The sequence below is a fragment of the Schistocerca nitens genome, chromosome 1 (assembly GCF_023898315.1).
Source record: "Schistocerca nitens isolate TAMUIC-IGC-003100 chromosome 1, iqSchNite1.1, whole genome shotgun sequence".
In the NCBI taxonomy this organism is placed as follows: Eukaryota; Metazoa; Arthropoda; class Insecta; order Orthoptera; family Acrididae; genus Schistocerca; species Schistocerca nitens.
Genome location: NC_064614.1, coordinates 1294654968 through 1294670889, shown reverse-complemented (window position 1 = coordinate 1294670889; position 15922 = coordinate 1294654968). Strand labels below are relative to the sequence as shown.

Here is a 15922-nt window from a genome sequence, read left to right as displayed (position 1 = left end):
ACTACTACTACTACTACTACTACTTTGGTAGTGTTCCAAGCGTGATTCTACTCAGTACCGCCTTCATTTGATCAATAGCTTAGGGAGAACTGTCAATTGCTGAATCATCCCTTGATAAGTTTGATGCCTCATGGCTGAAATCTGTTTCAACACGACACTCAGTAAAAACTGAAGGTGCAAATATAGACTAGCGAATCACTTAAAGATTGGAAGGAAAGATTCCTGTTTCTTTGAAACAGCAGTCAGCCTCATTTGTGTCATTTCTCTCAGCCAGGCACTTACAAATATCACATCTGTAAATCTCAGCTTTTCCAGATGTCCAGTAATTAGGTCAGCAACATCCCAGAATATTCAGATGTTTTGGGAACACATTTATCAATTGGCATACATTCACATTTAATTCCCTTATAGGCAATAGAATATTTTGTTTTCTTAAGCAGTAGCAACAATACCAAGCATCCAGATGTGAGTTAGCTCCATCAAGAATGAGGAAGGTTTTGCAAGGATACTGGCTGTCATTGAGCTCTCATCACGGAACTTTTAATGCTTTTCATCTTTACACAGCTTTCCTCTGAACAGAATTATGGGTGGGATGCTTGCAATTACAGCATCTCAACATTTGACTATTGTTACATTCTCCCCATGATCACCAGCAATAGTCTGAACTCTCTTTGACTCTGAAAAAGGGTCAAGTGGCAATCCACCTTATGCACACTAAATATATTTTAGTGTTTACCAAGAAATCCTTTATTTAATTCACAACTTGTGCCAACTTTTTGGCAATATCAGTGAAAGAAACATTAGCAAACATGTCCTGCAGGCTAGTTAATTTATCGTTTTGAATGTTATTTAAAAATTATTCATTTAGCAAAAGCTAAACAATTTGCTAAAAGATATGACCTCGTTCCAAGGTTTATATTGTGGGTCTACCCATATTAACCTCCTAATGAGCTGTTCACAGGTGTCAGCTAGTGTCAATAACAATGTTTAATTATGGCAGAGCACAATACGAAGAAATCCTCAGTAAAAGAAACATAATTCTTCATTTTAGAAAGGTACTTGGATGTGTAATTGCTATACATGAAAATAATTTTGTAAACTGTAAGTGATAATTGGCATTTTAATGAATACTAACTGTCGTGGTGCGCACAGCCACAAAAACGCAACAATCAGCTGCCGCAGCAGAATTAAGTGCAGCTGCAACTTAGTACCGGCATCTTCCGCCAACTGGCGCTAGAGACGCTCCCACCAAACATTCAATCAGCCGCCAACTATGCATGCACACGAGTCTTTTTCCAGCACGGATGGTCACACTATGATATGACCATCCACCAGTCAGGTATCGCCAACGGCTGCCGTTCATCACTCTGGAATCAGCGGAGGAAGACTGGAGTTGCTGGTTTAAATAGCCGAAAGAAAGGGAAACCGGCATCTTTCGACCCGCCGCAGACTGCAGCCTGGAAGATACTTCAACACAGCTGGAACATCCAGGTGCCACATCTTCACTATGCCAGCCATTGACCCTAGACTCTGCGCCCCTGTACTTCCTCGCCATCTGCCAGGAAACATTGTGAGAAAACCCCAACAAAAAAATGTAAATTCAGTTCAGTTGCTAATATTTCGATTCAATAAGGTGGCGTAATCTTTGGCTTGTCATTAATTTTGGTAGCAGAAAAGCGTTTTGTTTTTGAAAAAAGTTATCTTTCTGTAAAATTAAGCGGTGGCCTAGCTCCTTCTAATAAATTTTTTTGTTCACACATGGGTGTTAATCTGTGTATATAACACAAACTGTGATATAACCTATTACTTTGGTAATGTTATGTATTTCACAATGTCTATAGTATGTATGAATGATGGTGGCTACCATGAAGTTACTTTTTAGTTCAAATAAAGGATTTACACTTTTATATGGTTTAGGATTTCTCTCTCTCTTGTGCGTGAGATCTGGTGCAGGTGAATGCTGCATTTCTGTAGGGTTTGACAACAATAGCTGCTTTATCATGCTTCACTGTACCTGCTGATTTGAGTTGTTTATTCCATGCTGTCTCATTCTGGTTCAGTGATATGCCGTGCCCTTAGATCTGTGAGCACTGTGAGAACTGCCATTACATCAATAGAATGAAGATGAAGTTGAGTGTCATTCAGATACTGTATACAATGTACAATCTTTAGTTATTAAGGGGAGTTTCTCTTCTAAATGAAGAGTCTGTATTCTTTGTTAAACATTTTTGATGGTTCAACAGAGAATTTAGACTTGAGGTAACATTTCAGTTACCAGTGCAGAAGAAGTTGCAAAGGTTGTTGGGTGAGGATACCAACTGGAGTGCAGGACATAATGATACCAAAGTCATAGTAAATAGGGTGTGTAGAAACGAGTTTACTTCATTAAGTAAGTTGGAAGTGTGCAGGGCAGTACACAAAATGAGGAAGTATTGTAGTGACTGAAACCCCTGGGCTGATGAAAATTGTGAGCACCCTGGAAAGAGGCCAGGAAGGAGTGTGGTGTTAATTATATGCTACAAAATCTAACTTTCTTGCTACTGGTGAAACTCACATTTGCTCTGCCAGTTTCAGAGGTGCTTGATGACGTTCCTCTCCCTTCTGCTCTTTGCAGAACTGGTTCCTGACGAGGTCCTGATGGACAGAAAAAGAAATTTTGAGTTAATATAACGAACATTTCTTCTGCAAAAGTAAAACAACGAAATAAAATAATATTGTTTCAACATGAAATGAAAGAACGCAATCATTTATTTAAGACTTTTCAAATTCCTACTGATAAGTGAACAATGAGCATCTAATCTACTCAATTATGCACAAGAATCAACATTACTAACAAAGTTCCAGAACGCAGGAACTTTACTCCAGTTGGAGGATGGCTATCTGAAGACCATCAAGGGCAAACAAATATTTACCGTCAGCATTACAAATAATTACTGAACAAATTTTAAAATTTGAAATCCTGTAGTAATCTGCCTAATAAAACATACAACCTTATGTTACAGAGTGGCAAGTTCTACAGTTACAAACTGTGAGTAAGACTGTATATGCAGCCACACTCACTGCAGACATATACTCACAATATATTAATCCAGTCTTTTGCAAACAGAGAACTTCATGACTAGCAAAAAGCTTCATGCACAATTTCAAACAATCATGAATTTTTCTCAGGAATACCCAAGACAAAGTTATAGGAAACATGTTTATCGCTTACAGCATTTTTGCTGTTCATGCAGTAAAACTGCCACACCAAACACCTACAATGTAACTCTCCTTTCTTTAATTATAGATTAGTACATGCAGCTAGGAGAATGAGTGTGCAAATGGGTGGGGTATTTATCAGCTGGAGTCTTTGTAGAGGTGGGGCAGCAAGAACAGCTGATGGTTATGGCAACATGACGGAGTAGGAGACACTATAGGATTAAGGTGCAAGTGGGTGATGTAGCATCTGGCTGCTGCCTTAAAATCCATCCTTATACCACACAACAGAGGGCTGTCTGTTGCTGCCATGTTAAGGAGCCTGAAACCCAAACTCAGTGCATATCATCTTGCCTGTGACAGCCACTGAATAGTGTCCATCCATGAGCCATGTGACATTGGACAACTTTCCAGTATTCCTCCAATACTCGGCCTTTATAGGTCACTGCACAGTGGAGCACCACCCAATCTAAGTTCCAGACATGACATCTATTATCTACTTTGGAGTGTCGTGACTCTATTCCTAGGAGTGCAGGAATGTAAGCTTCAACAACAGTTCTCATATTAGTGCCAATCTTTTAGTGGATCAGGACAATGTCTACCTTGCCTTCACTAGAAAGCTGTTTCATTTGCTGCATGTTACCATGTACAATGTGTGTTGCAATGAAGCTCTATTCTTCTCGGCTACTCAGGAACATCTCTCTTCTTGTGCATTTTTCTTTACTTTACTGTATCTGAAAATTTATTACCAGGTAGGCTACTTACCTGTGTTCACGTGCTTCCACACCATGCTTGCATGGTTTTGCTCCAAGTTTAAAAAAACATTGCTTTGTTTCCTTTTTGTTGCAGATGACTATACACTTTTGTTCTCTCATGTTCTACGATTCTCTGCCTCATTCTTACCTGTTTTATCTTGTGCCTGTCTTGTGCCACTTCATCCCTTCATTCTGCTATCTTCCTGCCTGTGTCATTCCACCACAATCCCTCCTTCAAGATGTCCTGGCCTGATCCCTGTATTTTTCTTCCAGGTCTGCATAGCCTGGATGGCACTGCCATCTCCTCCATGGGATAACAGCTTTCAAAGTTTTTGCTGCTGTTATAGTGACAACCTTTCCTCTGAGTACAGCACACAACATTTGACACTAGGATATCACCAGTGCACCTTGCATTGCTCAACTTGCACCTTCAGGAATGATTCTCATTAGTGACAACCATACAGCCTGTTGGGACTATTTATATGTTGATTTCATTATGAAGCTGTTTCACTTGCTGAGTATTATCATGTATGTTCTGTGTTACAATGAAGTTCTAATGTTCATGGCTACCTGAGCATATTTCTCTTCTTGTGCATGGATCATCCACAACTGGTGGTACACAGGACCCTGAGTATGGGTGACAGGTTGGGCAAGGGAGTTCCCTGTATCACAAGGTAGATCATACATATCTTATTTCTGCTGATTGGGTTCTTCATAACCCTCTACCCATTACTCAAGTGACTGCTCCATAAAGGACTGTCAAGACTGATGCAATTCCAAGAAACTATCAAGACATCCAAGACAAAATAATGGAAAAATACAGTTGTCTCCACTACACCATCTCATAAGTAGAAAGAAAAATAGTACATTGGAGTACAGTACCGGTACATTTGCGAGGGCTAATCTAAAACTACAGTCAGAATTTTCTCATGGTTTTCATTAATAGATACATGGGTTGGTTTTTATAGCCTCTTACTGCAATGCCAGATATGTCCAGCCACAGATATTTAGTGTTAGCTGTGAGAAATGTAGAAACAATTTTGGATGTAAAGAAATTTTAATGAGAATATTAATTTTTCTGAACAGTCTAGTTACAAGACACAGACATAAGTTCCCTTCCAGAGTAAGTCGGTAGTGAACATATACATCCAACACACTAAGTGTAGCAAATAATGTAGTCTAATATCTTCACTGACTTTGCCACCCACAAAGAAGTGAAAGATTAGAAGCTCCTTCCACAAAACATACTGTGCTCAGTTCTGTAGAATTAAAGCAGAAATACACATTTCTAACACCAACTGTTAGCCTCTGTGGGCAAATAGTATTAAAACTCAACACCACAACACATCACAGTACCACACAGAAATTGGACATTCCTTCAGATGTGGGGACTCTGGCAGGTTCCTTAACTCCAAAGGTTCAGAGAAGGGTTAAGGGAGCCTCTGAAAATCTTAGTAGCAAATACTTCATAGTGTAGTGCTGAATTTATTAGCTACAGCTTGTGATAAATTACATTCACACCCCAATATTTCATTTCAGTTTCTACCCTAATAGGTCGTACAAAAATATTTAGTTTAGAAATTCAAATCATCCTCAATGAATGAAAAACTAGTACATAGAATTTATTTTTCATTCAAGAGCAAACATCAAACGGAATACTTGCATTTGTAAATATTTTTTATGGAAGAATCATGAAAGTGAAGGTATGAAATGACATGAAAGAGTGCTTGGTAGTGGAGAGTTAATGCTTTCTTTTCATCTGTAGAATAGCCAAGTTGCATTGGAGCTCTCATGTTACTTGATGCGATATTATTTCTTGGTCAAAGAGGCTTGGCATGCAAAGGTTCAGCTTAAGAAATTGCAGATACAAACAAGGAAAATCTCCTGTGAATATTAGTACTCTTATTTCTACAATAATCCAAAACTTAAGCAAGGTCAGATACCAACAAGTGTACGGAAAGTGTTTACATGTGCATTATCTGATATGTGATTCTCACAATGAACTTATTTCTAGTTGTCATGTCACTGGTGCCATATTGGAACACAGAGAAAGTAAAATATATTTCTCAATTACTGTTGCTGCCACTCCTGATTCAAATTACACTGAAAAGCAACATTCACCCTGCATTACATTTACTGTGATAAGGAGAGTGATAAATGTCAAACACTTGACTGATTTTTGGAATTTGTAGATTGTAATCAGAAAACAAGAATTGCTATTCCACACATATTTCAATCAACACTTGTGAAACATTTAATTCCTACTAATGAATGCCACAGAAATGATTGTTTTGTTTTGTTTTAGGACGCTTAAACACTCAAGGTCATAAGCACCCATGTCAAAACTATGGAACACAAAAACAGAGGAGTTGAGCTACTGAACATCAATCCCAAATGACATAGAACAAGACAGCTAAAAGCATGGGCATGGAGAAAGGGCTACAGAAGACACCATACAGGCACGGAGGACCTTCTGCTTTGACGGATAAAAAGTAAAACTCTGTCGATAGCCAGCACCTCATTTGCTAAAATGACTTTGATGTCAAACCCAAACAGGAACATAAATCATTAAAAAATTGAAATTCCATCACGACGTGGGAGACAACTAAAACATGGGACAATACGTACATAGCAGTGGGGGAGAAGCACTTGTCAGATGATGATGGCAAAAAAGGCAGCGGCCAATGTGAGAAGTAGGAAAGCTAGAGATTGCAAATCAGGAGATGAAAGGAACAGATTAGATGCCCTTTGATTGTGTGATATGAGATGGGGAGAGAATGATCTTTTACTCAGGGGAAATCAAGAGTGATGAAAATGGAATAGGAATATTGATAGGACAAAAGGTGAAAAATAGCGTAATGAATGTACAATATATTGATGGAGGGCTGATGATGATAAGATTAAAGGGTAGTTCAAATGATTTGGTGTTAATACAGGTATATCGTCCAACCAGCCAGCATTAGATGAAGTTGAAGAAAATTATGAGGAATTATAGGAACTCATCGATAAAGAAAATAGGAATGCCTGCCTCATCATAATGGAGGACTGGAATGCGGTTGTTGGTAAAGGAAGAAACAAAGATACAGTAGGAAAATTTGAATTAGCAATAAGAAATGAGAGGTGAGTGACTACTCTCTGTAAAGAAAATTCATTAGTAGTGGTCTAACACATTATTTGAATACCACAAAAGGAGATGTTACACATGGCTATGAAATTTGAATGGGGAAAGTTATCAGTTGGACTACATCCTCACACAAAAAGGTTTAGGAACTGTTTGAAGAATGCCATAGCTTATCCAGGAGCAGATATAAATTCAGACCACAACCTAGTAGTGGGAGAAATTAAAGTGTAGTTGATAAAAGTCTAGAGAGGTAAAGCAAAATGAACATAGAAAGATTCAAAGAGGTAGGAAAAGCATCAGATTTAGAAAACAGATTGACGGAAAAATATGAAAGACGTTGTTATGATGAAAGTGTTAGTGACAAATGAACAAGAATGAGGGAACGACTCATGGACTGTGCCAAAGAAGTAATAGGAATTAGAGTATCCCAAAGCAGCAGGAAAGAATGGATAACAGAAGACATGTTGAAAAAGATGCAAGAACGGAGAAAGTGGAAAAACGTAAGAACTGAAGTAGGTACAAGAAACTGAATAATGAATTAAAAAGAGAAACTGAAGAAGCAAGGGAAAAATGGATGACACAGAAAAGTAACAAAATAGAGAAAATGGAGAAAGAGAGAATTATGAAATGTATAGGCTGGCTAGTGAGAGAGGTTTTTAACATAAGAGAAAGTGGAATAAGATGGAAAGAGCAGATGGCACTCTAGCAGAAGAAACACAGGAGGCTTTGAACATATGGCAAGAATATACTGATTGTCTGTATAAGTGGGATGAAATACAAAATGAAATACTGGTTATGTAGAAGGTGAGAGTTTGATGGCTTGATGCACAGCTGAACAGGGGATGGGGATGCTACCTTGAAACAGGGCGATTTCACAACCTGATAGCTGAATTTAATGTCTCATGTCTGCATGGCCATGTCCTTCACGGATCGAGGGGTAAAAAGAACAAACTATAGGTGCCAAATGGGAGACTGCACAGTTTGCGATTAGCTGAGAACTTGTAAGCAACTGCGTAAGACACTTTTTCCTTTACCTGGATCTCCCAGACAGCCCACTCATCAAGATACATGGGACAATCTAGAAAGGAGGTGGCATGGTCACCATTGCAGTTTATACAGTGGGGAGAAGGGGCGGCCAATCGCCCTCGTGCACATCCCTACCAAAGGTTACACATTTGGCTGGGTGATTTACAGCTATGATATCTTGATCAGAGAGGTACGACTGGATTTCAGCCTCCGTCAGATGACTGAGCAGCCTGGTGTAAATAGCACTAAGGGTAGAATTCAGAGTTCTATGGGCCTGTACATTAACAGGATAGATGTGGAGAAGTGAGGCGGCAGCAATTGTTGTGCTTAAAATCAGAATTAGTCTCTAAAAGCAAAGTGCCATTCCATAGATGAGAGCAGGGTTCACAGGGTCAACAACTGCATAAACACCCTTGTGAATAATGAACAGATCTACCATCTTCACTATGTGAGACCACGAGGTACCGTGGTGCAGCTGGAAAGGTCTTTGAATCATTAGCCTCATTCTGTCTGGTTTTTTGTGTACACTGAGTGTGAAGATGACTGGCTCATTGTGACAAAATCCTGAATGACTGTTAGCGTCTCCAATGGCATGCTCCTTCGAACTGGGGGCCACCTTCACAAGGGAGCACACCCACCTTAGGTGATTGGTCGCACCTCAGGTCACACCTCCCGAACACCTTACAGATGGACCAATCAGCAATTTGGGAAGGTTGTAGCTCAGGCAATCACCCCTCCTTGGGTCTGGCCTCTACCAGGGTTTATGTGCGAACCCTGCCTGTCGACCTGGGAATTATGGCAATACACAGTAACCTGTTACATGTCAGATGCATGTCATGGCCATCAGGAGCACACAAGGAGGAAGAAGAAATAGATTAACGTCAAAAGCCAAAGCCAAGTAACGAGAGGAGGAGGGAAACGAAGAAAGGGAAATGAAATGAAAAACAGTGGTGAGATGGTTCTCATGTCAGCGACATGCAGTGTGAAATATTCCGAGTAACACCAAATAATGTTTCCCAAGGGAGGGTGCAAAGAACAGCAAGATGATTGACATGCAGAGAAGAAGGGAAAAAGACACTGCTAAGGCTGGGGTCCTGTGGTAATCAAGTACAAACCCACCAAAGGGTGTCGAGCCCCCTGGTGCGGAAGACATGGTTATGGTAAGGGAAGTACTATTAGACGATCGTATGAAGTTGCTCTGACATTTTCTTCAGTGAAATCCTCTTGTGAAATTTTCTCCATGTGGTTTTCTTAACCTTATGTTGCTGAGTGTTGCCATTACCATATACTTCATTTGGAGAGATTTGACATTTAAAACCAGTTCAGTAGCTGTTCACAATATTAGGGAATTCTGAAACACTATATGCCACATCTGATACCCACTGGAATACTAAGTTTGACACTGCAATACCAATTGATGCTCCCTTGGGTACACTAGCCATTGCTGTTTAAACTCTCAGTAAGTTAAATTTGTCAGCTGAAACATCTTGTGGTATGGGGTGTTCCATGTGAGATCATGCCATCTGTTTAGGTAAAGTTGTCAGCGTCAACTGAGTGCAGAAGCTAATTACTCGAAGCTCAAAACATTACCATTGATGTTGAGGTAACAAACTCAGACCTTATTAAGTGAATTTCAGTAGCTTTGTGGAAACCTGGGCACCATTCCCCCTGATCTATAGTTGTTGCGAGTGCAATTCCTATAAATCCTGAATTACATTAGGTGTGCATTAAGGAAAGGAAATTATTTCTTGGTGAAACCAGAAACTGATTTATTCAAGTTCAATATATTTGATGTCATTATTGACAATCTTATCTGAACCCAATTTGAGACAGTGAAAACTTTAGACGAAACATTTCCTGGAAACACTACTTTTCACACACATTTATTATTATTATTATTATTATTATTATTATTATTCTTTCTAACTCCTGCTACATGAATGGTTTAAGACTTCTTTGTTTTACTACATTCCAAATAATTCTGATTCTAGAAACAAATTACACAAGACATATCATAATAGCTCTTACTAGTTTTCTCAAATGATGGAGGTCATGAAATTAAACATTTTGTTTAACAACACAATGTTAAATAGTGGCAACTATTTATTTACAACTGATACAAAAGAGCTGCGGGTTTGCACCTGACCTTCCAAGTAGTCAACAGCGTCATGTAGCACCTGTTGCCAGCTATGTGGAAGGCATAGTACCCTGTTGGCAGAGCCTGTTCTGTTGATGGTGCAAATGCACCAGTCTACTGCCTGCATAATCTCTAACAGCTCTGAAGTGAATGCCACAAAGAGGTTCCTTCACCTTCAGAATCAAATCACAGTTACAAGGACTTGTGACTGGGGAGTGTGGTGGATGGTACAGTACGTCCGAGTTCCATCGACTGAACAGAACAGCCACAACTTGCACTCTATGTGCATGTGCATTGTTGTGAAAAATGATGGCTGGGTTGTATAGAAAGTGTCACATCTTCTTTAGCAAAGATGGTCGCAGGTTTGGCTCCAAGCACGAGCAGTAATACAGTGCATTTATGGTCTGCGGTGGAGGGATGTAATGCATTAGTGTCTCCTCAGCAGTGTTGCCACTGTAAGAACCAACCCTCACACTTACACTGGGATGTGATGAAAGGGCTTGGAGCACTTCACTGCAAATCAAGTGTGAAATTTAGGGTGTGACCTTAGCAAGAGCTCATCACAGATATGCTAGTTTTCTGTCAGTAAAATTATTATAATTAAATGCAATGAAAATTGCAAATATATTTATAAGTGTTATTTAAATTTTTAGATAGCACAATGTACTCAAATTCTGACTAAAAATGTGTGTGGAGTACCGCAAATATGATTTCAGAAAATCTGCTTAAAGAATATAATATTATGAGGTAGCAAATTTAACTTGCTGTGTCAGTTCTGTAATTGGGTGATGGTGGTGGTGGTGGTGGTGGTGGTGGCGGTGGTGGTGGTGGTTAGTGTTTAACGTCCCGTCGACAACGAGGTCATTAGAGACGGAGCGCAAGCTCTGGTTAGGGAAGGATTGGGATGGAAAACGGCCGTGCCCTTTCAAAGGAACCATTCCGGCATTTGCCTGAAACGATTTAGGGAAATCACGGAAAACCTAAATCAGGATGGCTGGAGACGGGATTGAACCGTCGTTCTCCCGAATGCTCTGTAATTGGGAATCCTGTATTTCCTTACATTCATAGAAGAACATAGTTCTGTATTTTAATGCCTGAAATGAAGTAAACAAATTACATGGGAGAGAGAAATATCAATAATCCTTTTTTCTGTGGGACGAAATGCAGTTGAATCAAAAGCATCTAGAATCAGGGTGGTGAGCACTGAATTTTGCACAGGAAACAAAGCATTAGCAGAAACTTTACTATTGGTAAGTAATGTTTATATTCCTGTCTTCTGTCTAATGGGAAGGCAACAAACTTCAATGTTCACATTTTCTGCAATACAGGATAACATTGCACCTAACACACGACACAAGTCAGTACTGTTAATAGTGGGTTGATGATACACGTATGTATACTACCACATTCTCTGAACCAACCTACTGCCCCACAAGCTGTTAATTTGCTCTAATTTTGCCAGCACTATCTCATGCAACAAATAGTACCATAGGATAAACCAGCAGAAAAATGCTCCTGTTGGAGCAAATGAAATATGGATATGTTCCTTTTTGAAATACTGACAGGAGACTGGAGAACCAGTGGCCTCAGTCTACATTCTGCCTTCATCTCCAAACATTTTTGTCTATGAACATATTTCCACTATTTTAACACAGAATATTATAGATTTTTACCTGATCTCTCTCTGTAGTGAAGCCTTCATACTCAGTATCTCCCTCTCACTGTCACTGTCTATGTGTGTGTCTATCTACCACTTTCTCATTTTCTCCCACTGATTTACAGTATATCCCACTGCCACTGTCTCTGCCACCTCTCTCAATTACACTATCTCCTTTTGTCTTTCTTTGATACTCCCACTCTCTCCACAACACATTAACAGTTCAAAAATTCTGGGGCATCCAAGTTATTTTTCCTCTTAAGCACTGGTGTGTAAAATTTTGGTCTAAAATTTGCACTCTGACAACTGTGTGTTCAAGCCCACTGATCTTAGAGGGTCCAGACTCCACCCATCCATAATCCATAGAGCCTGTGTATTGTGCACACACATCTTTTGTTTTGACTACACTGCCTCCTCTCTCTCTTTCTCCTACTGACTGTCTTTATTTATCTCTCCTCCTCCTTCACTGCCACTGTCCCACTGACCACTAGTATCTCTTTTTCTACTTCTCTAAAGAAATTTCCATCACTTGACAGTTAATTGTTCATTTGTTTTACACAGTCATGATCTCAGCTTCATAGCCTTTCTCAAGATCATGTTGAAATGTTAAAATACCTTTACCCTGTCTGTACTTATCGAAAAAATATTTTTCATCTTAAAAGATGAGTTTTATTGCAGGATATGAGTACTTGTCTAAGATACGAAATCTGGATCACATTGTGCACAGTTGAAAACCAGAACTGGCCTATGGAAATAGAAATATGTTTTTTCTGTGGTGACATGTCACAGCAGGACAGACATTTTTTAACATTTCAACATACACACAAGAATTGCTATCAACCCAATGTCATTATTGTGCAAAATGAAAGCACACTAAGAAGTCAAATGAAGGACATTTGTTACAAAACATTTTATCATTTGTTTTATTTTTCTGATATTTTGCTCATCAATTGCCATTCATTGAAAATATCTGGCTTGTGATTTGTACCATAAAAATATTCTATGGAATTTCCAGTCTTTCCAGTATTACAAGATATTTGCCATCATTTTCTTTCCAGATATATTTAGATCCTTGTTACCCTATTATTTGTTACTGCAATACCACTTTGGCCGTATCTGTATAGGTATCAAGTGTCCATTGTTTAGAGCAAGTGATCGTAAAGCTTCATGGTGAAGAAAGTCTGACTACAAACATAATTTTGTGACATGAGAAATCATTAATTGGCCCTAGAACCCTTGCCACATGTCCATGGCATCAGACAAAACTACATTTATGCATCAGACCAGTAATTACATGCATATTTTGCAGCAAAAGTATGACAACTTGGAACCACTGGTTTTTAGTAACAGGTAATGTTATAAATAAATGTTTTGATGTTCCCTGAGAATGTCATCATTAGAACATACAGTAAAGTTTTCCATTATTTCCCATCAAAACGAGCTGAAAGTGACAAAAAATGGCTCTGAGCACTCGGGGACTAATTTCTGAGGTCGTCAGTCCACTAGAACTTAAAAATACTTAAACCTAACGAACCTAAGGACATCACACACACACACATGCCCGAGGCAGGATTTGAACCTATGACTGTAGCGGTCACGCGGTTTCAGAATGAAGCGCCTAGAACCACTCGGCCAACCCGGCCGGCTAACTTTTACATTTTACCCTGTACTGTACGATAGTTGCAGTACCACAATTCTTCCTACAGGTATACAAAATGTCACTAGAGTGATGTCTATCCAAAACACAGGACCATTAGTTCATTGATCAACATAACCTGAGACATGACCCACAAAAATTGAATTTTTACACACAGCTTTTTCGAACATAGGGGTGCTTCACACCGTCATGCATAAACCAATTGCAATTGTAGAGATGTGGTTAGTGTTTAGTAAGAAATTACATTTACTCTGTATTTTATCCCAATGAGCACATTTTGTTTAACTCCACTATTCCTCAGACTGTCATGTTTCATGTCAAACATTCTTTAAAATAACAATAAAATTGGGTTAGTATAACAATACAATGAAAATCAATTTTTAGCTTATGCAAGCTTCCAGAGCCAGACCAAGTACGTTATATTTTCAATAAAATTGGGTTGCTACATTTCTAGTTAGACTCCAGCCAAGTATCACACTCCATGACCAGTCCTCACTCTCAGCAGCCCTGATTACAATGGCTGAGCAGCTTCAGAATACTGCACATTCATGTTCCTGATATTAAGCAATGCTGAAGTTCATTTAATGAACAATATCCGCTGGATAGAGGACAACTGGAAGCTAGGGTTTTGGAGTGAAGTGACAAATTATTCTCTCCTCCATGGCAATCTGATGGCTGGATTCAGTTTGCGAAACCCTATGTTTGCTTTACCTGTCATCATCTTCGTGCCAACAATGACATGCACTGGAGGCATGTCATACAATATGCTAGTTCTCTCCATATTGCACTTTAGAAAATGCTAAATGCAGAAGCAGAAGCGTATATTTGACAATACTCTGCACCGTCTACAGCAGAGGATGATTGCAGAGACAATGACTGCTTGAATCAGTTCAACAATGCCAGCTGTCATGAAGTGGAATTGTGAGGAAATGACATATGGACAGTGACATTCCTGAAGTGTGCCTGTATGCCCATGTTCCAGCCTGAAGCCAATGGTTTATCGTAAGGATTAGATATAAAGGTGGCTTTACTCCAAATTCGATGTCCACTATCTCCATCTTCTCCAGTATCGACTATCAAGGAAGGATGGACGAAAGTGTCCCCAGAGGAGTTCAAGCCATCAAAAATGAGAAGGGTGGGCACACCCCATCTTAAAGTCCACTAATATGTGCCCTTATGCATTGGAGTCCGTAGTGTGTAGAGTAGGAACACCAACCTCTGACGGTGGGCACTTACTGTTACTCACCTAGTGAGGCTGCATCTGGAGACCTAGTACTGGGGCCGGCCTCTGGTTCCCCGTCACGTTGACTGGCCTTGCGCTTAGTACCTCCAGCTGTAAATACACAGAGAGGAAAACTTCTTTTAAAAATCTTTATCTACTGCTTTAATGATGTGTTCCTATTATACCTGCAATGACTGGCATATAAGGGTATTTTAACTTACTGAGCTGTACTGAGCCTACAACCGATTTCAGCAGCCGTTATTAAGAAACAGAAACCCATGTTCATTGCATGTCTGTAGAACGGAAAGCACAAAAGAAAGAAAGAAAGAAAGCTTTCAGCATTGTCTTCAGGGATAGAAATTTTATGAACTGTGCTTATACATGACACTCCAGAAGAATGATGCACAGACCTATGCCCTATGCACTATGTTGTCTGCTATTCTACAGAAATACAGTACACCTGCAAGCAAAGAAGAATAACATAGTGGGTACAACATGCTGTAGTGTCCATCATGTGGATATTTGGGTTAGACAGGAAACATGCTCTGACAGCAAGATTGATTAAGGTGACCACTCATGTAAAGTGAAGAATCTCTGTCCAAATCCCAGCACAGAAGAAATTATCATCTGCAACTATTCTGTTGTTTCAATGCCATATTTAAGTAAAAGTAAAATTTCTTTTGTTAGCCATGGATAAAGGTTCATTCCAAAAATGTTGGATGTATCTACAGTGCTGAACTACAGCCATCCCCGTCTTCTCATTTGTGCATTTGTGTGCAAATAATCCTGCAGCATGAGAAAAAAAAATGCTGTGAAAAGACTGGTACAATACATACACACTGATGAATTAAATTGTGAGGATCTGAACAGTGAAGTTTGGAATACATTTTGATTGGTTGTGGATGAAAACAGCAAGTCAACTATGTACATATACTGCTTTGCATTACTGTGTTTCCAGTAGGAAATTCTCATTTAAAGCAATGCATTTGTAAGAAAACCCACACTGACACAGCTATTTCAGTGATACTGAACATATTAAACATCAGTATAACAATGATGTGTGTAGCCATGTGTGCTGAAGGTACAAGTCCTTCTAATGCCGTTTCTGGTGAAGGTTTCAAAGAACTAGGCCAATGATTAATGGATCTAGGT

At 39.3% G+C, this 15922-nt stretch overlaps 1 long non-coding RNA gene across 1 annotated transcript in view; it reads right to left on the bottom strand.

Annotated features, from left to right (window-relative positions):
- The window catches only part of LOC126239974 (uncharacterized), a 36156-nt gene extending 21316 nt beyond the window's left edge, over window positions 1-14840 (bottom strand). Inside the window, exons 1-2 of the long non-coding RNA XR_007545361.1 lie at window positions 14795-14840; window positions 2555-2634 (exon numbers count right to left, since the gene is read on the bottom strand). This is a non-coding gene — a long non-coding RNA (uncharacterized LOC126239974). The remainder of the gene's footprint in view (window positions 1-2554; window positions 2635-14794) is intronic.
- Window positions 14841-15922: the final 1082 nt, after the last annotated feature.